This window comes from Lepisma saccharinum, chromosome 13 (assembly GCF_977018435.1).
Source record: "Lepisma saccharinum chromosome 13, izLepSacc3.1, whole genome shotgun sequence".
Taxonomy (NCBI): Eukaryota; Metazoa; Arthropoda; class Insecta; order Zygentoma; family Lepismatidae; genus Lepisma; species Lepisma saccharinum.
This window is the reverse complement of record NC_139241.1, coordinates 60,796,851-60,818,524: the sequence shown is the minus strand read 5'-3', so window position 1 is coordinate 60,818,524 and position 21,674 is coordinate 60,796,851. Positions and strand designations below refer to the sequence as shown.

Here is a 21,674-nt window from a genome sequence, read left to right as displayed (position 1 = left end):
AGTTTGCAAAGATATAGATTTAGTAAAAATTGTCTTCCTCTTTTTATCTAGTCTGTTCCCCGACATAATGACATATTATTTTCTTTCCCAATTTTTCAGAGGAAGCAAAGGAAGTATAAGGAATTAAACATAAAAAGAAATGTTATTTACATTAAGTCCCAAATTTATATTTGACCATAGGCGCACCAGTGGGGACACGACGATGGATGCCACTGCTTGTTGGAAAACGTGGAGAGAGAAAAATTTTGCTTGTTTCATTGTGCTCTTTGTGTTGGAAAGTGAAAAAAATGCTACTCAATTTTAAAATAATTTAAAATAAAGCATTACCTCAAATTAGAAGTGAAAATTCCTTGCCTTTCCTTTGCAGCTAACATGCCATGCGTTTATTTGCACATGTTATTTAGTTTTCTTTTAAGGCAAAGAGGCACAATTCCCTAGAGTCTCTCGTTCAGTATTTGAAAGATAAACTCTCAACAGCGGCAAGCATATTTTCCAATGTTTTGTAAGGGTAAAAATACTTCAATATGAAATTCCTTGATCGATTTCATTCAAAAGCAATACCAGGTGTCTATCAATTGATAGATTGATTGAGTTGGTGTTTTAAGTCCACTTTATGCATAGTAAGGCTAATCGGGACTGGACTTACAGTTTAAAGTGGGATCCGAACCACTCTGAGCCTTTTCCGGGTATCGAACCCAGGACCCCTTGATTATAAGGCGACAACGCTACCACTGCGCCATGTGGGAGGCCCCAGCTGTCTATCAAACATGCATCTCAACTTCCCACTATATTTTAAAGTCTTCATGGCCATGCTCTAGAGTTTCATTATTTTATTTCAATTTGTGAATCATTGTTTAAACAGAGATTTGAAATCACCAGCGGCATTTGGAACTCACTCGCAACATAGAACTATGAAAATTATATATATGCATATTTCCTAACTGTAACTAGAACAGGAGGGGGCAGGGGGCATGTGCTGCGGTAAAGAGGACACCGAACGTGCAAAGCAAGATTGTAAAGAGTACACATTGTGGGATACTGTGAAATGAAAGTATTGTTGCTATGTTTAATTAATAATATGCATTATAAGTTTGCAAATAAAAAGTTTTAAAAATTTTCTTGCTCGCTTCGCTCGCAGTATTGTAATTTATTTAAGGGTCATATCATATCTGCAGATACATGTACTTATTACTACTACTTCAGACAGGCAAGAGCGCACGCACCCATGCAATGCATTCTCATCGATATTTCATCGATGAATTGGGAACCCCCCACGATAATATGTGAATTACACCTACGATAAGAACCATACAAATACAGTAAAAAAAATATTGCGCAAGTATTCCTAATCTCTTTATAACTAGCTTAAGAATTGCATTAAATGATCCCTGGTAATAATATTTTAAATTTTGTGTTTTTCAATGTTATCTCTTGTGTTTGTCTAACGATTGATTAAATCAAGTACTCAACTGTAGACTGAAATGTTAACATTGTCACAAAAATATATTTTCCATCTTTTCCAGCATTTGACTTTTTTTTCTTCTGAAATGTTACGTGAAGGTAAGGGAGGGGGGGGGTTAATCTCTGGAAACATCTATGAACAAATTGAATTAGGGCAAACATTTTAAAATGGTCCAAAATGTGCACGTAACATTTCCAAACTTACACCCCCCAAAAGTTCCCAACACCCCCCCAAGGGAAGAATCCTGGATAAACCCCTGGGAGGGGGACAAGTGCCCGTCTGTACCCTGCTATATCTGCCAATGAAACACAGTATATTAAAAAAATTTGCCCCCTCTAGGATTGACTTTGCCCCTCCTAATAAGAATTCCTGGCTACGGGCCTGATTGTAACTATAATTGTGAAAAGTGGAAACATTACAAAACAAGCGGTTTGTGTAACGGGCTATCTGTTACGCAATTTGCCGGCACCTGTTGCATGACTGGGCCGGCAAGCGGCCGACGCTATTGCGGTGTCATGCTGCAATAACCTCCCTGTAGTATGTGCAGTTGTCCGTGGATCCATTACGTCATCGTCGAAAAGCTCGGCACGGAAAAGACTGGTTCCTTATGCAAATATTGAGATATTTGACAACGAATATCTTCTAGAATATAGTAGCGGGGGAAAAGTTACAAATTTTACTGTTAAGATTCATCCTTTCTTATCAATTTATCACAAAGTTGATTCAAATGTGTAAAATGATTTTCAAGAAATCGTGTTACGAAGGAACCCCTGTTTTGTTCTCTCCAGGCTTCCAATGTAAGGGAGTTTTAACTTAGCGCGTTGGATTTCTTTTTGCTGTATGTTTTGAAATAAGATTATTTTGTTCTTGTCAACTGAAATCATTCCTAAATACTATGGAAAGCTGTGAAAACTATTATCAGAAAACTAACGGAACAAATCTAAAATATCACAGCTTTCCAGTCGGTAATTGCGTAAGTAAACGAAAAAACAAGATTGTTATAAAAAATGCGGGGTTGCCCATTTTTGTGAAAAGGGCATTGCGCGAGATCGAAAAGCAGAACATTTTAATATTGTATGTAAATGTAAGGGTGTAATAAACGTGACTGCTTCCCGTAAAATATCACTGCACTCTCCACGTTTCTCTTCTGTCTTTTCTTTGGCGCCGTCAATAGCTTCAACACGTTGTTTTTTTATATATATTTGTCACATATTTGTTTTAATTAGTATTCTGCTCGTTCCGCCACCTGAACGCAGCAGCTAGGGCTCAAAGGGCAGTGCAGTTACACCGGAAGGAGGCTCGGAAATGGCAGGCTTCAGAAGTTAACTCATCCAAATTAAATTAAACAGGTATGTGCTCTCTTTAAATTTAAATCATAGTTCACAAATAATTTGATTAAAAGTTTTAAAAGTATCTGTTTTATTTAATAACGTATTAATTAGTGCATTCTTCTCCAGCATAGCTATTGGCAGTGACCACACTACAGGGGGGGGGGGGCAGGAACGCCCCCTATTCTCGCTCGATAATTTCTCTATTTCTCTCTTATCTGCCCCCAGTAAAACGACAAAAATAAATAAATAAATGAATGCTCTTTCAGCCAAAATATGCATTTGTGTGTCGTATGTAACGGAATAATAAACATGATTGCCTCGGGAAAATATGATTTACCCCTCTATCTTTTCTATTGCGCCGTCACGAGCTACAACATATTTTTATTTCTATTGTTCCCACATATTTATTGTAATTTTAGTATTGTGAATCATATTCCACTGTGTTACCCCCCCCCCCCCACACACACACGTACAAATTCAGTTGTAAGTTTTAGACTACGCTTGTCAAATGTCCACTTATATCTTTGTATTCTTGAGCCATTTTAAAAAAAAATCATTTCGCCCCTTCTTCTGGACTATTTCATAGCAATGTTTTCCCACTGGAAGCCTCTTTGCAGATCGAGATCTGGGACTATAGCCTTCCGAAGCCACCGTCCCCTCCAAATACTGTCCTGGCCTAATGAAAGAAAAATATATGTATTTATACAAAATATTAATTTGACTTGGCAGTTTCTTTTTTCGAACAGGAATAAGTTTTAAATTTAAATAGCTTATAATTTTACACTAGCAATTTTGAGTAAAGGTTTTGCGTAACCTTAAAGTACATTTAGAGACTGCAAGGTCAACTCTCAATATTTCATATATATTAATAATTTTCATCACAACGTCTTGTAATAATTATTTGTTTCAATAACCTCCTCGCAAATGTTTCTCGCATATTAAAACATAGATGCCATACGATTGTCATTTTCTGTTTATTTCCTTGTAATGCTGACCTCCGTGGCGAAGTGGTTAGCACAACGCTTTAGAATGCCAAGGGCCTCCCAGCTTCGAATACCCGCCCGGACATGGATCTACTTTCGTTTCTTCAATTTCATCAAATCATCACGCATCCTCATCTTGGCGATTAGCCATATGTGACAGAGAAGCGAAGTAAAATAAACTAAGTCTATCAATCAATTATTTTTTAAACTCTTTAATTCTTCTTTAGCATGCCACGTTTTTGTTAAAATTATATTACGATTTGTAAAATGACGAAATTCTAAAGGAGAACACACGCAACTTTCTTTGTAGCGCATCGGTCAGAAAGTTTCAGGAATATGGATTTTCAAAATACATTTTTTCACATGTTCCCCTTTTAAAAGTAGCGCGTTTTCAATTATGTTACTAATCATTAAAAGGATGCCTCAATACCATCTTGGTGGATGACAATTAATATTTTCCCCCTCTTAAAAGTAATAATATACTTTCGCTCACTGAATCTCCCATATAAATGCTAGGGGCCGTCTGCTTCAGCCGAGATCACTGCCTCTCCGGTGACGTAACGCGTTCGTGCAAGATCGGCAATCTTCGGATGACTTTACCTAATCTCTATGTACCTTGGCCTTCGGCCACCAAGGTGGCAGGAGGAAGGGTTGTAAGGATAAGGGCTAGTGTTACGAGTGTTGATAAGTTTGGGAAAAACTGAAAGAAAAAATGCATTTTAGGGAACTTTCAGGCCGAAGCGACAAGCTGAACATGTCGCTCGGAATGGACCGTTTTGTTCTCATCGTGTCGCTTCGGCCTGTTGTTCGCGCATGCAGGGTGAATGTTTTGCTTTAGACTGAATGCCTGCGTCGCTTCCATATAAAATCTTCCTGTCGATTGTCACCTCACCTGCCGCTTCGGTCTGAAAGTTTCCTTAGGGAGCCTTCAGACTGAAGCGACAAGCGACCGACCTGTGTCGGTTTGAACTTTGAAGTGAACCCTCAGTAACCAATGTAACCTTCCGAACCGAAGCGACACGACAAGCTGCACGTACCACTTGCCGCTTGCGTGTCGCTCGGACTGGGTCGTTTTCTCTATATCGTGCATTGTGTCGGCTCGGTCTGTTGTTCGCGCTGCTCGGTGAATCAGTGCTAGCATAAGCACTGACTTTGGTGTTTGGGGGCAAGGTACTTCCTGCCCCCCCACCCAATTCACGTAGAAGGACACATTTTATACATATTTACATATATAAAGTATTGTTTATTCCGCCGCTCTTGCAACCCCTAAAAATTATCTTAAGTTTGCTTCTCTGCGTGCTAGTATAGACTAAAGGGTATTTGTCTCTTCAGAGTGAACTACTGTTGTCGCTTGCTATGGTCGCTTGTCTCATCTTGCTTCGGTCTGAATTCTTCCTGTGGCGACAAGCAATGGTGTACATCTAGTGGCGTGCCCAAGGAGGGGTTGATGGGGTTATAACCCCCCCCCCTTGGCCCAGTATTCCTTTAAAAAAATTATATCAGTGGCATAAAAAGATGGCAAAATGGGGCTGAGAACTAAAAAAGTACACGTAAACCCCTCCCTTTCTAAAATCCTGGGCATGCCACTGTGTACATCCACAGATAAACGTTTATCTCTGGTACATCTGTTTAATGTGTTCTTGAAAGGGAATATTTCCTTATGACAATAATCTCAATACTCGGGAATCACATTCCAACCACAGACAAATTCTGTAAATTGTCTGTGCTTGCGGTTGAAAATTCGACGACAGCGTCACAGGGGTTTTCTCTTCTTGGTCAAACTGCAAGAAAAGGGGTAATTTTGAAATAGTAAAGGGAAAAGTGTTCGGTTTGCTGTGGCAACACTGCTCTTATATGACGTAACGGAAATCACATGTTGAATGTATTTTCGATTATGTTTTGTTTTGAGCGACTTCGAGTCAACGAAAACCGAAGGCTTACTATAGAATGATGTGGAAGGTGTGTCATTTGTGCCTATAAGAAGTTATTTTATAACGGTTCTGCAAGCATTACAGAAGCAAGAACTGTGCAAACGATTTGTTATTAACTGGTAGATAATTTCAAGTGCCTGAATTGTATTCGATTCGACGAAAAATGTACAAATACATATTCGTATTGCTGCTGGCTTTAGTTCCATTTGTTCAAGCATCATCAGGATTTGATTTTGGAGATGCCTTGGCATTGATTCTGGGATTAGGAATTAGCATTGTTGGAATTTGTGCATGCCTGGGATGCTATGCACGGAGAAGATCTGGTATGGATGCATTATAGCAAAACTGGAATCTCTCTAATGTCCGTCATCTAGTATGGGTAAAGTATATTATTTTGACAAGTAATTGCATTTAAGATAATTATTCTTCATGCTTTTTCTTATACTAACATATACGAACATAATAGCAGGATCTCTAATAACGGTAACAGTTCCGATTGTGTAATGATTTTATTAAGTTGCACTGGAAGATAAGGAAAATAGTACTGGAAATGAAAGTAAGTTGGAAGTTCAGAGAAACTAATTTGTGCTTTTTTAAAGATCCATAATATATTAATTATTATGAGTATTAATGTTAGATATTATGTCGTGAAAAGTAGATTGTGCAAGTGACTGTATTCTTAAGTTGTGCTGTCTTAAGTATTCTTAAGTATTTGAAAAATATTGTGGTAAATGTCTGTTATATTGGAGACACATCTCTTCAGTTTTACAGAAGAAACTACGGCTCGGGTACCCTTTTCTACACCCTCGATTTTTCGCACATTTCAAATATTCTCGTTGTTACCATTTTCTTCATAAGAAACGATGTTTCTAAATAGCGCGGAAAGTATTTTTTTTTAGATCTACGTGCTAGGAAACTTACGTTTTTCAATATTTAGATTCCTTATGTAACGTCGAAACGGTTTTGCAGGGATTTGATCATGGCGCATCTTGGATTCATGTCACAGCAGGGACGGCGCCAGAAATTTTCGACTGGGTGGGCAGAAGCCCCATATTGATAGATTAGGGTGGGCAGTATAAATGTAAGACCATATATAGTAGTATATGTGTGTATGTAAGTCGTATGTATCACCCTCTCTCTTACACTCCCCATTCTCCTCTTACATCTTTTCCTTTTCCTTATCCTGTTTTCCTCTTTATTCTTTTCTAATCTATCCTCCCAGCTTGTTCCATTTCCATTCGCTTTGTCTCTGATGAACACAATTATTTCAGGGAAGTGTTAGCATGTGCAGCCATACATTCTAACCACATTATTTCATGCATGTTAATACAGTGAAATAAATGTGAATTAGATTTAAGCTTGTGTTGCAAATACAAGGCACATACTTGATTTTGTGTATTCGGCGACAGTGATAGATTGATTTGATTGGTTGATTGATTTGCTTCATTTTACTTCGCTTATTGTGCCACTTTTGGCTAATTTGCGAAGATGGGGATGAGTGATGACATGATGAAATTGATGAATGAACACTCACTCACAAACATCTATGTCCAGGTAGGGATTCGAACCCAGGACCCCTGGCGTCGTAGCGCGATGTGCTAACCACTTCACCAAGGGGAGCCGGAGCGACAGTGATATAAAGTGCGATGGTAGACAATCGTGAAGTTTCTCGTAATTGAAGACATGTTCCTGAGCATAGTATTTTCATTGTATGAGTTTATAACTAAAAGAGTTTTCTTACTCCTTTGGGGATCACTTTTCTTAGATTACAAGGTTTGCACAACTGACAAATCTATCTGAATGTTTGTAGTAGCGGCGATCGGGTGCCAACATTTGAGGGGCAAGGACAATATACTTTTTCTTGATAGAAAAGGCTTAGCATAAAGAGGTCATAGTGCGGGTGCAAAAAGTGGCAAAATGTGGCGGGGGTACTGCATCCCCCACTTCCCGCTCCTTCTAATCGCCGCCACTGCATGTTTGGATTAAAATGAACGTCTTATTAGGAATGATTTAAAACACACACGGAAATCCAATTCTTTGTTCATTGTTCATGAAGTATTTCTAAGCCAATGAAAGGCTATTTTGACAAAATATCACTCATATGTAATAAACAAGTGAGACTGAAAAATCTGTTCAGAATTGAAGAAATTATTAGCTAAGTTGCTATTCGTTTTCTGAACTCTCATGTACCTAATGTGAGAGGAGCAACACAACACACGTATGGTTACATGAACTTTTTTGAGGTAACAAAATGATTCAGGACAAGGAATTCATCAAAGTTGATCACCGTAACAGCAATAATTCATCTATTTTTTATAGATGAATTGGGTTGTATGGCGTGACCATTTCGAATACACTAGAATGTCAACCTGTGCAGCATACCCTGGAAACTTAATTCTTTCAGGGCAACGAGTCCCTGGAGCCTGGAACCACTGTCAAAGTAATAATTTATGAGGGTTTGTATTTTGAGTGTCAGAATGTATTTGTTTTCTCCCCTTCGTTACTTTCATCTAATCACCATTGAAATTACTTAAAATAAAACAAATCAACCAGAACTTACTCTTCCAAAAATGGAGTTTCATTAGCTCGTACCTCTTAGAAAGTTGAGGTTGTAGTTTCAATTGCACAGCGTTTCATTAGTGGATCAAGGCAGCTAATTCCGTGAACAATGACGTTATTTTCCGAAAGTCTCAATTTGTCTCAGACAATCACCCTCTTAAAATGGACGCATCTTCTGTGGTGATAAAACGACGCGTTTGGTGCGATTTCTTTCTGTATATATTTTTTCCCAATGGCATAACACTGTCGCATTATAATGAAGACGTCATGTGTTGAACTCCCCCTCTTCTGGTGGAAGCACAATGCACACTGGTTCGGACTACACGTTAAACTGTAGGTTTAGTCCCGATTAGCCCATCTGAGCATAGAAGTGGGCTTAAGAACAAACTAACAAAATCGTCTTCTGGATACTTCGTGACAACTTTTTTCTTTACTTCAGCTGCATCTGCAGATTCTGTCGACATTTTCGGCTGATTCGTGTGGCAAACTTTGTGTGTCGAAAGAGGATAAATATGATAAGCCAGTCATTAGCAATTGAATAATTCTGTAGCTTTTTCCATACATAAGTGGTTTATTAAAATGTATTCACTTCGGTATTGTAGTGATTATTGTGATTCGTTCTTATTAGTAGAACGAATATAAAGTTGATATTTTGCATACCATATTGATATTTGAAGATGACAGGTATATAAAAATTGTAATGAAATAAAAAAGAAGTACACTTCTGGAATTTCAATGCAGAGCTAATTAAAACTATACTATACTCTCTAGCAATCCGAAGGTTTATGGCTGCAGAAACACAAGCCTTCCATCTATTTCTATCCGGGGCAAGATTAATCCAATCTTTCCTATCCTTACCAATTTCTTGTATGTCCATCTCAACGTTATCCCTCCATCTTCGTCTTGGCCTTCCTACTGGTCTCTTACCATCAGGTTTCCCAACAAGAATCCTGTAAACTTTTCTTTCCTCTGCCATTCGTGTCACGTGGCCTGTCCATCTAAGTCTTCTTGATAAAATTATTCTAATAATAATAATAATATTTTAAAAAAGTCGAAATAATTTATTGTGTTGCTGGAGAAGTAACGCTAAGATGATGTTTTTATTTGGTTATTTGGAGATTATTTTAACCATACCCAGGCTGGGATTTATATACGTATGTGGAGGCCCGGAGCTTACAGCACCAAGGCCTCACTCCAATCCCCTCTACACAGTTTCAGTTATAACTTCTTGCCAAGTTACATGGTGTGGTTTGTTATTATATTTTTTACCACATCCGAAGTACCTAATTTTTTTCATTATGTGGTACTTTTCAAAGCAGTCTTACCCAGTGAAGGCCTGCAGCTGCAGTCCTCAAGTTTACCCTAAATTCTGATCTAATCTTGATCATACCCTGCAAAACGTTGAGCATCCAAAGCCTACTAGCTGCTTTTAATCATGGAAGTATTCATTTGATCACAGTTTTTGTTTCAATAGCTCTAGTAATTACTTTCACTTTCTAATGAGAAAATTGGCTTTATATAAGATGATATGTGAACATTTCTAGCATAGATAATATTCACAAGTTAAATGTACATGTTATGAACACCAGAATACACTTATTTATTGAATCATTCATATATCTCCAAGTATATGTACTTATTGAATTTGATTGGGTGGGCAATCGGTGGGCACAGGAATTTTTGAGTGGGCGCTTGCCCACCCGTGCCCACCTCTGTCGCCGTCCCTGTGTCACAGGCGCACGTCTGAACATTTTCTTTTTCTTCTTATCTTTGACTTGTGCAATGGGATAATTTGCAATTTTTTCTTGTTATGAATGACTTGTGCAATGGGATAATTTGTGATTTCAATATATTATTTATGTAATTTATTGGCGGATTGGATATTTGAGACATTGCAATTGTTTTGTGCGACTTTAGACATTGGAATTGATTTGTGTGACATTGAATTAAGACAAAAGGACTAAATATGAGATTGACACACGTTCAACGGATGAAGGACATAGAGGACTTTGTTCGACGAGGCATACGGGACATTGTAATTGACTTACAGGGAACTTAGCCCCACGAACCATTGGCGCTAGGCCCACGAACCATTGGCGCTAGCCCCACGAACCATTGGCGCTAGGCCCACGAACCATTGGCGCTAGCCTCACGAACCATTGGCGCTAGCCCCACGAACCATTGGCGCTAGCCCCACGAACCATTGGCGCTAGCCCTACGAACCATTGGTGCTAGCCCCACGAACCATTGGCGTTAGCCCCACGAACCATTGGCACTAGCCCCACGAACCATTGACGCTAGCCCCACGAACCATTGACGCTAGCCCCACGAACCATTGACGCTAGCCCCACGAACCATTGGCGCTAGCCCCACGAACCATTGGCGCGTGGATAGGTTAGTTCAGTTAGGTTGAGATCGATAGTTAAAATTTGGTGTCGTGTTAGTATCACGATCTAGAAATTGGAAATAATTGCGAACCATTTCAAACGACAAAATTTCAACTTTAAACGGCTGTACAGTCGTAAATACTTCTTTCCGCGCTCCAATTTTTTTTATTTACAAATAGGATCAAATAATGTTCATAATGAAAAAGAAAAAATTTCAAAATTCGAGGGTGTAGAATAGGGTACCCGACCCGAAACTACTTACGGAAATGAGTTTCTGTAGCATTTTGAAAGTTCATGGAGGTATTTTCTCACCGTAGAATGCTGCACAACAAGAAATAAGGTCAAATGTCTGTTATATCGGAGTACATTAAAATCGGATATTTTGTGTTTCGGATGGTTTGTACTTACCAATTATGTATTGCGGAACATAGTTGAAGGTGCCATTATGCTTTTTACACGAAAAAACATCGATTTTTCACATTACAAGTAATTCTTTTGGTTCCTTTCTTCCGTTGCGGAACATACAATATGACGCGCACAGCTGTGGAGTGGTATGCAGTGTTTCTACCTTCTTAACCAAAAAATACCTACTTTCGTGTTCATGATGTCATCACAAACCATTGACGGATAGCCCAAAAACCATTCACAATAGTCCCACGAACCATGGATGGATAGCCCCAAAAACCATTCACGATAACCCCACGAACCATTCACGATAGCCCCACGGACCATTTCCGGCAAGGTTAGGTTAGGTAAGCATAGTTAAAAAAAAATTCTCATAAAAAAAAGGCACGTTTGGAAACACTGGCGAGACCGTGTGACTTTTGACGCTCGCAACATCTGCAGGTAAATAATGGAAACAATGGCATAATGTCGCTTTGCACAAAATGCAAGTTTATAATATCAAAAGTGCTTATTTCGGTAACAGTTCGTTATATCAGAGACACATTTCTTCATTTTTACAGAAGAAACTACTTACAGAAATGAGTTTCTCCAAGCTTCCCAACGTTCGTGGAGGTATTTTCTTTCATCGTGGAATCTATTTGAGCGGCAAATCATATATTTTTCAAGAGAAATATCCCACTCCGCACGTTCGATGACATAACCCACTGTCAGTGTTTCAAACTCATTTTTTTTTTTTTACTATGCTTGCCTAACCTAACCTTATGGAAATGGTTCGTGGGGCTATCCGTAAATGGTTCGTGGAGCTATCAGTCAGCTACAGTGCATAATGGTTCGTGGGGCTATCCGTAAATGGTTCATGGGGCTATCCGTCAGCTACCCATGCATAATGTATAATTTCCCCCGGTGACGAACACGATTTAATACAATTTTGGATTAAAAATTAATTAATTCTTGCACCAGAGTGGTCTAAGGAACGCTCTACCAGTAACAGCATGAATAACTATTAGGCCATGTTTATTATGATAATTAAATTATACACATGATCCATAAAACACAAAAAATTATAAAACACATACTATACTCGTTATTTTTTTTTTAAAAAAAAGTAATGGACATTTCCATAAGTGAACTCGAAAATTCAAAAAAAATTAATTTAGAACTATTTGAAAATTCAGGTGCAATGGCGACTGGGTGCCCTGTATTTTTCTGCATCTTATGCACGTGAATGGTCATGCAGTGTTTATTCCTGTCTGTCTCTGCACAGTAAAAATTAAGATTCAGCTGTGTCTGTGGGTCAGACTTTGCAGTAAGGGTGTCAGAGAAATTAAGCACTCCATCCCATACTGCTTCCTGCACAGACAAGAAAAATTATAATTGAGTTGACTTTTATCTTGAATATTAATTTTAAACATAAAATTTAGAAGTAGGCTATATGAAATTTGTATTTCCCATGGGCATACCCAGATTTTTTTTGGAAAAAGGGGGAGGGGACTTTTTCCAAGAAGGGAAAGGAAAAGGAATATGGTCACTTGACCAACATAGTTTCTCACAAATTAATACTTTCAGTATCTTTAATAAAGCACAATTTAGTTTCTATGAACTTCAAATTTAATTCCACAATCATTTCCAGTATTTCCAATCCCTTCCTTATCCACTTTTGCAACTTGTGAAAATCATTACACAATTGGAACTGTTACTAATGATTCTATACTTATGTGTGTATATGTTAGTGAAAAAATACAATCACTTTAAACTTTAAAAAATGCAATAACGTCTGTTTTTTTTTTCATCACCTGTTTTACTGCTTTCACTATCTGCTTAAGAATTTTATAGTGAATTAATCTGAATGTACGAGGTCCGTACCGAAAGTAATGCAAAAGTGGTCATAACCTCTTTATTAACTGATGTAGATCGTTCAAATTGCACATGTTGTTGGAGAGACTTTTCCTCTATACAAACCAGCTTCTCAATATAGTCTATATTTTAAGAGATGCATTTGCGCCATTGTTGAACCCAACTCTCGAATTCTTTTTGAAAAAAAGTCCGGTGTGCACTGTCGTATCCACTTCTTCACAGCCACTTTCACCTCGTCTGTGTCATCAAATCGTTGTCCCCAAAGAGACTTCTTTATTGGACCAAACAAGTGGAAGTTGGAGGGTGCCATATCTGGGGTTGCTGATCACGTGATTTGTTTGTGTGGTCGTGCATTGTCATGGTGAATGTCAACTGCCGAGCCACTTCGCACACACTTTCTGATACCCCAAGCTTTCTACCATCTTCTGTATGGCATTGTGACCACAGTTCAGTTGTTCAGCAAGCTCACAGATTGTGACACGTCTGTCCACGCGAATCAACTCTTCCTCTCGCTGATGATTCGTGTCAGTGGTCGCAGTTGATGGTCTCCCACTGAGCGGTTTGTCTTCAATGCTGGTTTCCCTTCTGTAAACTTCTTAATCCACCTGTGCACATTGCTCGTGGCAATGGTGTCATTGCTGTACACATTCTGTTGCCTTCTGTGGATGTCGGACAGCCTGCACCCCTCCTTTGTCAAGAACTCGATGACAGCATATTGCTTCTGCTTGGAATACATTATTCACTTGCAAAGAAGACAATGAATCTGAAACACCTGTATAAAGGAAGAGTCACTCCAACTACATGTGCACTTTTAACGATCTACATCAGTTAATAAAGAGGTTATGACCACTTTTGCATTACTTTCGGTACGGCCCTTGTAATATGGATGAGATCTGTCTTTGGAGCAGTTTTGAAAACACATGTGCACATGTAATTAATGCTTTTTTTTTTCTAATTCTACACTCACCTCACTTAATAGTGCATTTATATATATATATATATATATATATATATATATATATATATGTATGTGTGTGTGTGTGTATGTATATATATATATATATATATATATATATATATATATATATATATATACAGAACATAATATATATATACAGAACATTTGCAGAAGATGGAATTCGGTCGATATTATTCAGCGAATTCTCTTTCACTTCATCCAAAGTGTGTTTCTTCTTTGCGAAAATGAGTGCATCAATATTATGTTGTAAAAGTGATAAACAGGAAACTGATTTATATGTAGTACAAATGTGTTAAATATGTAAATACGTATTTATTTAATTTCACCAAAACATGGGGTTAAATATGGATTTAAAATTGTAAAAATTTACCTTTTTAATAATATAAAAGACTACACGAGCTACATAAAATACATTCTTGGCATTCTAACTACGTATTACAGTGACTGTCTTGCCACGAAATCGTTGCTGTCAGGTACACAACTAGTATCAAGGATGGGGTTAGCCTTAATGGGCTGCTCGTCTTGGCTCTCTTCCTACATTGCCAAAATATAGTTTGTAACAACCAGGAGCCAATGCTTTAGCTCTCATTCTTTATTGTTGACTATCACTTCAGACTTTGTCAGTTTTTCGCAAGAAATTCACCCAACTGTTTCGATCAAACTGGGACATGTAGTTATTGCACGAATATGAAGTATATGTTGAGAAATGTTTTGAAATATGGAAATAATATGCAAAAATAACTCAAATATGAGCCAAAACCTAATATATGTACAAATATGGAACGTAAAAACTGATTTTTTTTTGAGTCTGCATGCCATGATGAACAAGATAATACAAAATTTAACTCATTTCAGCTTTATACATAAATATGTATTTACATATAAATCTGTTCCCTGGTGACAAAGTACTATGCAATTCGTTGACTACAGTGGTATGCCATATGGACACTTTTTTCCATGGGTGGCAATAAAAACAAATAATTGTTTGCGTTAATGAAGTAAATCTAAATCAGTGTGTATGACCATATACCACAATATTTTTCAGTAGCTCTTATGATTAACATTACATCAGCATACTACTGGAGCAGTGGCGTGGCGTGACTTTGTCAAAAGTGTTACCGGTCGCGGCCATCAGACGTTATCATCTCCACCCTAACCCCCCCCCCCAAAAAAAAATGCCTTTGATCTGGATTTTTGTTCATTTCATTCTTTTTTCTTTCAATCCACTCAGTAATTTATTTAGCCACAATCACTCCTAGAAAGAACTACCACTCATGAGAGAGTTATCGCGAAAATCCAGTGAATAGTAGTCGAGCCTTGTCAACCATTTCTGTTTCTTTGCAAAGAGGTGGAAAGGGGAAGAAGAAGCACACATTTGGGTAAGTTTGACGTTTCTGCGTTGAGCAGACGACAGAATTCCCCTCCTCCAGTGGTGGAAGTCCAGATGTACGTTCTACTGTTGCCAACTTGGTTTTTTGGAGCAAGGTTTGTCCAAATCACGAATCGCATCAAGTACTTATCTTTTCGTCTATTACATAAACGGGTTCAGTTGTAATTAAATCCGGCTTTGGCTTTGCAGTCTAGCTCTTGTTGCTTCAGAGAAATAGTATCTTCGTTTTAGGCGGAATTTAGCTCTTTTCTGGAAATCCAACGTGACAACACTTGCTGATCCTGTAGGCCGCAGCGGCAACAAGGCCCCTAAACAGGAATATGAAAACTCCGTAGCACACTTGCCTCCTCAAGTCTTTTCCCGCTGTTCCCTTGCATTGGCGCCCTTTCCTCGTGTTGCCTCTTGAGGGTAGCGGAACGGCCTGTCTCTTCGCTTTTGTCAGCTGCAGAAAAAATGTCCTCTGCAATATACATTCAACTCGGTTAACTTATTTAACAATGTTGTTATTTTATTAAGAAAAAAACTTTTTAATTTCTTTATATTTTTCTGTTACCTGCGGTAACACCGGTTACATGCACGCCACGCCTCTGTACTGGAGCCTTTCTTCCCAGAAGAAATGTTCAAGATACACCATGGATACGGAGGCTGTTTCCGAAAGGTACAAAGTGCAGACTTGAAGTATGGTCTTGACGGAAGTGACGTCACGTAGTGTAGTTCGAAAGCACCAAGCTCACAAGGTATCAAGACCACAGAGCAGGGCACGCCAAGTTGATGGCTTGGTCATATGACAAGTGGACTTGTTGTTCATTTGTTTGAAATCACGGAGGTAGAAAGCCAGCAAGTTGTTGGTTGCAGTTCTTCTAATGTGCAGAAATGTATGTATAAGAACATTTGCAAATGCTATGTGATTTCTGTGGTGTAAAACAAGTGGCGAACAAACGTATCCTCGGTTATATCTATTGATCGTATTTGGTGCTGCTGTCGAAGTGCAGTTCGAAAGACTTTCACTTCCAGTCCACGACTTCAAGTCCGCACTGCGAGACCATTCTCAAAGTATGCTCACTTCAAGTACGGTCTTGCACCTTTCGGACATGGCCCTATTTAATGTACATAATCAGGTGTCTGCAGTTTGCCATTGAAAAAATTAGGTATTTAGACATTTACTTCACAAAACTATAGAATGATATGTTTATATTCATAAGAATAACAACAAAATGGCTGAATTTTGTAGTGAATTACATCATGTTTACAGATACCGATTAATCTGATTAATTATGATTTTCTTATGTATTCGGTTCATATTGCAACAGCATACTGTTTCTCTGCATTCCAGACAAGCGTCGCCTAAACAGAGCAGGTGATTCTCAACAAGGATGTGAAGATGCCACCTTACGTTTCTCCTCCTGTTGTTCCTTCTGGACATGGATGCCTTAAGCTATGAATTATTTTAAAGTAACCCTGTTGTATGTATATGTTAATTTCTATACCTGGAAAATACTTGTATAAACATTCTATTTTTTTTTTTTCATAGCTTCTATGTTGTGTTTACAATCTGTGACATTTGTTTGCAATTCTTTTTCTCTTCGAACAGCTGGTATTCATTGTCAGATTAGTGTTTGTCTTCTAACCCTTAATGTATATAATGTTTCACGCTTTACAAGAAGTAAGTATTCTTGACTCTATGAAGACTGCAAGATGATGTGATTACTCTTTGAAACTGGTTATTTGCTAAATTGTTAAAAACAATCATATTTTTATGAGATTTTTCAGCTGAATAAATAAAACATGAGGACTGGTTAGCTATTTCCTTTCTCTTAACTTATCAACATATTTATTAGCCACCCCTTTGATGCTCATCTTGTTCTTAAAATGTTTTCATTAAATACAGTACTTGCTATTTACATCTGCAGCAAAATGTTAAAACTCTGAAATTTTATTTTTATTCTTTGCATATCAACATATTTTTTATTTATATACGGAACAATGCACTTTTCTTTCTTTATCTTTGATAGTGATGTCAAATGGTTACGTGTTCTTTAAGTAGTCATTTACTTTGCAATCCCAACATGAACTTCGACACTCAGTTTTTGGCACTGAATAAATTTTAATATATTGACAATAAATTTATGTTTTATTTTCCATACATATGATTTTTTTCCAGAGGAGCTGCAATTGTATAAGAGGATATAACTTAGCTGAATTCTAGGTAGGGGCAGAATACACTTTGAAATATTTTGTAATTACCATTTTTAAAAGATGTTCTAGAACAAATATGGTATTCATGGTCATTTTAAGGCGAGTTTGCATTTATGGCTTTTGCTTCCCCCCCTCCCCCCTGATGCTGCTCTCATTTGAAAATATTGATTTTCTCAAATTTCAGGGGGAGGAAAAGTGGCGAAAAGTGTGGGGGGAGCAACTGCTCCCCCTCTCCGCCACTGAACACGCATATCAGTTTTTTGGCATTACAAAATAATACGATTACTTTTAAAGGTTCTTCATTCTTGTTGTGACCTTTCATCCTGGTTCTCCAAAATTTCTTCAGGCTTACATTACCCAGATACATGTATGCACACAATCTTACAGTGGTGGAGGAACGGAGGGGTACCCATATTTCCCATGGCTTCACATTATACCTAGGTATCAAGGACGTATTTAGGGTGGATCCAGTGGGTTCGGATCCCCACCCCTCGAAAGACTTACTAAGTAGTAAAAGTAAATAATCAAAATATAATTGGTTAGCATTTGCTATAGTACAATCGATGGTAATTTCCACTGAACTTATTGGAAGGCAAGGAATCTAGCTCATAGCTTTGAAGGGTTCCAAAGATTTATGCACACAACTAATGATAATATCCATAAAATATTAATCAGGAACTTGACTTTTTGTTAATTGGATCTAACGCCTTGTTTGCTATTTAATAAATATTCAGTTCTTTTTCTATTTGGCATTAAATTCCTTTCCAGGGCAGTTGTTTTTATGCAAATCTTTGCGATCTTAACTACACGTAAGCTAGGTAATGAATACGTGCTGTTATATCTCAATTCTTTTACTATATTTTACCTATTCATCAGCCGGCCGCGTGGCGGAGTGGTTAGTTAGCACATTGTGCTACGATGCCAGGGATCCCGGCATGGGAAGGATGTTTGTGAGTGTCTATTCATCAATTTCCTCATATCATCACTCATCCCCATATTCGCAAATTAGCCAAAAGGGGCACAAAAAGTGAAGTAAAATAAAGCAAATCAATCAATCAATTTTACCTATTCATGTAATAACAACAATACAACATTAATTTACATATTTAATTAAATATATTTATATTTATTCTTATTCTTATTGCAACACTTGGTTGGACTCCCCCTTCCCTCCGAAATGTATTTCTAGGTGCAGTAGTATGTGTGTTTATATATATGGGAGCCTGAATTTTGTACCTTCCCCCCCCCCCCCAAAACGAAAAACGTTCCTGCACCACTGCAATCTTACATGGTTAGTCAATGTATGTTGATAAAATGTTGTTCATTTTCTTCTTAAGTGATCTTATGTCCATATTACTGCACCTGCTGTGAAGTCACAACTGTTGGGTAATTCCCTCCATCTTTTGTCTACTCTTGCCTTCTTTTCCCTCATTCTGAAACTTGTCTCCACCTTCTTCTTCATCTTGTCTGGCAAAATAAAGTCCTCCACTGTTGATGTAAACTTAACCAACTTGTCTTCTGCTTGCTTTTCTGATTATCTTGACTTATCTGGCTCCTATTTCCACTTTATTCTTGCTCGTTGTCTCTCCTCTGTTCATCCATGCCTTGTTTCCTCTAATTCTTTTATCAATCTTATGCAGTGGCGGATCCAGAAATTACTGTTGGGAGGGGCGAATTTCAGTTGGATACCTCACCGAACATACAATTGCACTGCTTTATATGAACAATAGCTATATGGTTCTTTTAGCAGGAGACAACTATGCTCTACGGATTAGCTCTTTTAAGGGGTCCAGGGTGGAAGAGATGGTTATTATTGTACATTGTTATCCATTGGCATAGCAACATATTGTGGGTCCTGGGCAAGATCAAATCACCTGCTGCCTGAATTTTCAAATTCGGTACTAAAAAATGTTTTTTTATTAAATATTTCTAGTTCGCTTATGGAAATTTCCATAACTTTTTTTTTAAAGAAATAACTTAATGTTTGTGTGTTTTCTGTATCACGTGTAATATTACATCCAGGGTTTCAGAGCGGAGTGCGGAGCATACTAAAGGAGCGCTCCGGAGCGACTTCAAAGCGTCAGTTCTACTCCGCTCCTCGCTCTGGAGGTACGGAGGAGTGGTACGACAGCAATCCGATCCAGAGCGGAGTGGTTCGACTTCTTGAGAGACCCACTCCGGAGCGGAGTGGTTCAGCTTTTTGAGACACACGCTCCGATCCGGAGCGGAGCGTGATACAGCAGTACTCCGCTCCGCAGCGGAGTGGTTCAGATTTTTGGACGCACGCTCCGATCCGGAGCAGAGCGTGAGGCAACAGCACTCCGCTCCAGAGCGTGGTGCTTTTGACAGCATGCTCCGGTCTGGTTAGTTTTTTTTTTTTTACACGAATGCTGTAATGCAACTATGAATAATGGGAATGTGCACATTAAAGCCGACTTCCGTGACAGAGTGGTTATAGTAGAACCACATGGAAAAGAGCCTGCAGTCCTGATTCCACGTACTCTAGTTGTTTGTCTGTATGATCGCCCCCGCTTGGAAGGGAGGGACAGAGTGGATCATCCTTCCTTATGGCCCTAGTCGAACGGGTGAAGGCAGAGGTGCGCGGGGACTTTTGGCCGAAGCTTTTTTGTTTGTGGTCACTCTACAGCACAGCACCCTACGATGTCAGGGATCCTTGGGGTGGTTCAAATCCCAGCATGGGCTTGTACAGGGTCAACGAAGTTAGTAATAAGTTTGTTTTATACACTTGTATGTTGAATTGTATCTTCTGCAAATATGCTGTATAAAGAAACAAACTGCCGGAGTACTAAGTGAGGCGAGTGTACAATCTTTGTGGTATCATTCATCAATTTAATCATAACATCGATCATCCCCATCTTCGCGATAAGCCAAAAGCGACAAAGAAGAGAAGTAAAATGAGCTAAATCAATCAATCAATCATGCACATTAAACATTGGTAAAACAATACAAGAATGTTGTTTTGGCTCAATAGAGAGAGAGCTATACGAGGGCCACTATTTATATTTTGAGCCTTGGCAACACTGATTGAAGTTAGGTGTGATTTGACGTTTGCACGGAATCGTCTGGCATTATTGACCATAACGTACTTCAAATGTTTTGTCAATAGCTTGATTTGTGTTGTTTATGTTGCCTTGGAGATTGCGCGACAACAATAAAATGGAATTAACTCGTGAACATTTTCGTGCGATGATTTTTTACGATTTTCGACGTGGATTATCAAGACAAGAGTGCATCAACTTACGTCCACATTTGGCGATGAAGCCCCATTCTTTGCCACTGTGAAACGCTGTTATAACGAATTTAATCGTGGCCGCCATTCGCTCACCGACGAGATTCACGAAGGTCGTCCAAAATCAGTTGTTGTTCAAGAAAACATTGATGCTGTGCAAAACCTAATACTGCAAGATCATCATGTGACATACTGTGAGATTGAGGCAACCATAGGCATTAGTTCCACCAGCATATATACAATATTACATGATCATTTAGCTGTGAGAAAGGTATGTTCTTGTTGGATCCCACACAATTTGACAAAAACTCAAAAAGACGATCGCGTCAATTTGTGCAAACAAATGCTCAATAAATACAATTGTGGTGCTTCAAAAGACGTATATAAGATTGTAACAGGTGACGAATCATGGATATATGCATATGAGCCGGAACGTAAACAGCAGTCGACTGTATGGGTGTTTCAAGATGAACCCATTCCAACAAAAGTTGTTCGCGCTTGAAGCACATCGAAACAAATGGTCGCCTGTTTTTTCGGGAAAACTGGTCATGTGGCAACTGTGCCTTTAGAGGAATGTAGAACGGTCAACTCTGAATGGTACACAACAATTTGTTTGCCAGAGGTCTTCGGTCAAATACGGAAAACAAACGCACGCCGTCGGATCATTCTTCATCAAGACAATGCCAGCTGTCCCACATCTCGTCTAACAACCGACTTTATGAACAGTCAAAAAATCGAATTTATGGGTCATCCGCCGTACAGTCCTGATTTGGCATCCAATGACTTCTTGTTCCCGAATGTCAAGAATAAATTGCGTGGACAACGATTTTCTTCGGCGGAAGATGCAGTTGATGCGTTCAAAAACCATATTATGGAGGTGTCTCACGAAGATTGGAAAAACTGCTTTGACAAATGGTTCGAACGAATGCAAAAGTGTATTAACCACA

At 38.5% G+C, this 21,674-nt stretch overlaps 1 long non-coding RNA gene across 1 annotated transcript; it reads left to right on the top strand.

Annotated features, from left to right (window-relative positions):
• Positions 1-5,694: 5,694 nt before the first annotated feature.
• Positions 5,695-17,404, top strand: LOC145996982 (uncharacterized). The gene is made up of 2 exons (XR_014442843.1): positions 5,695-6,086; positions 16,615-17,404. It is a non-coding gene; the product is annotated as an uncharacterized LOC145996982 (long non-coding RNA).
• Positions 17,405-21,674: the final 4,270 nt, after the last annotated feature.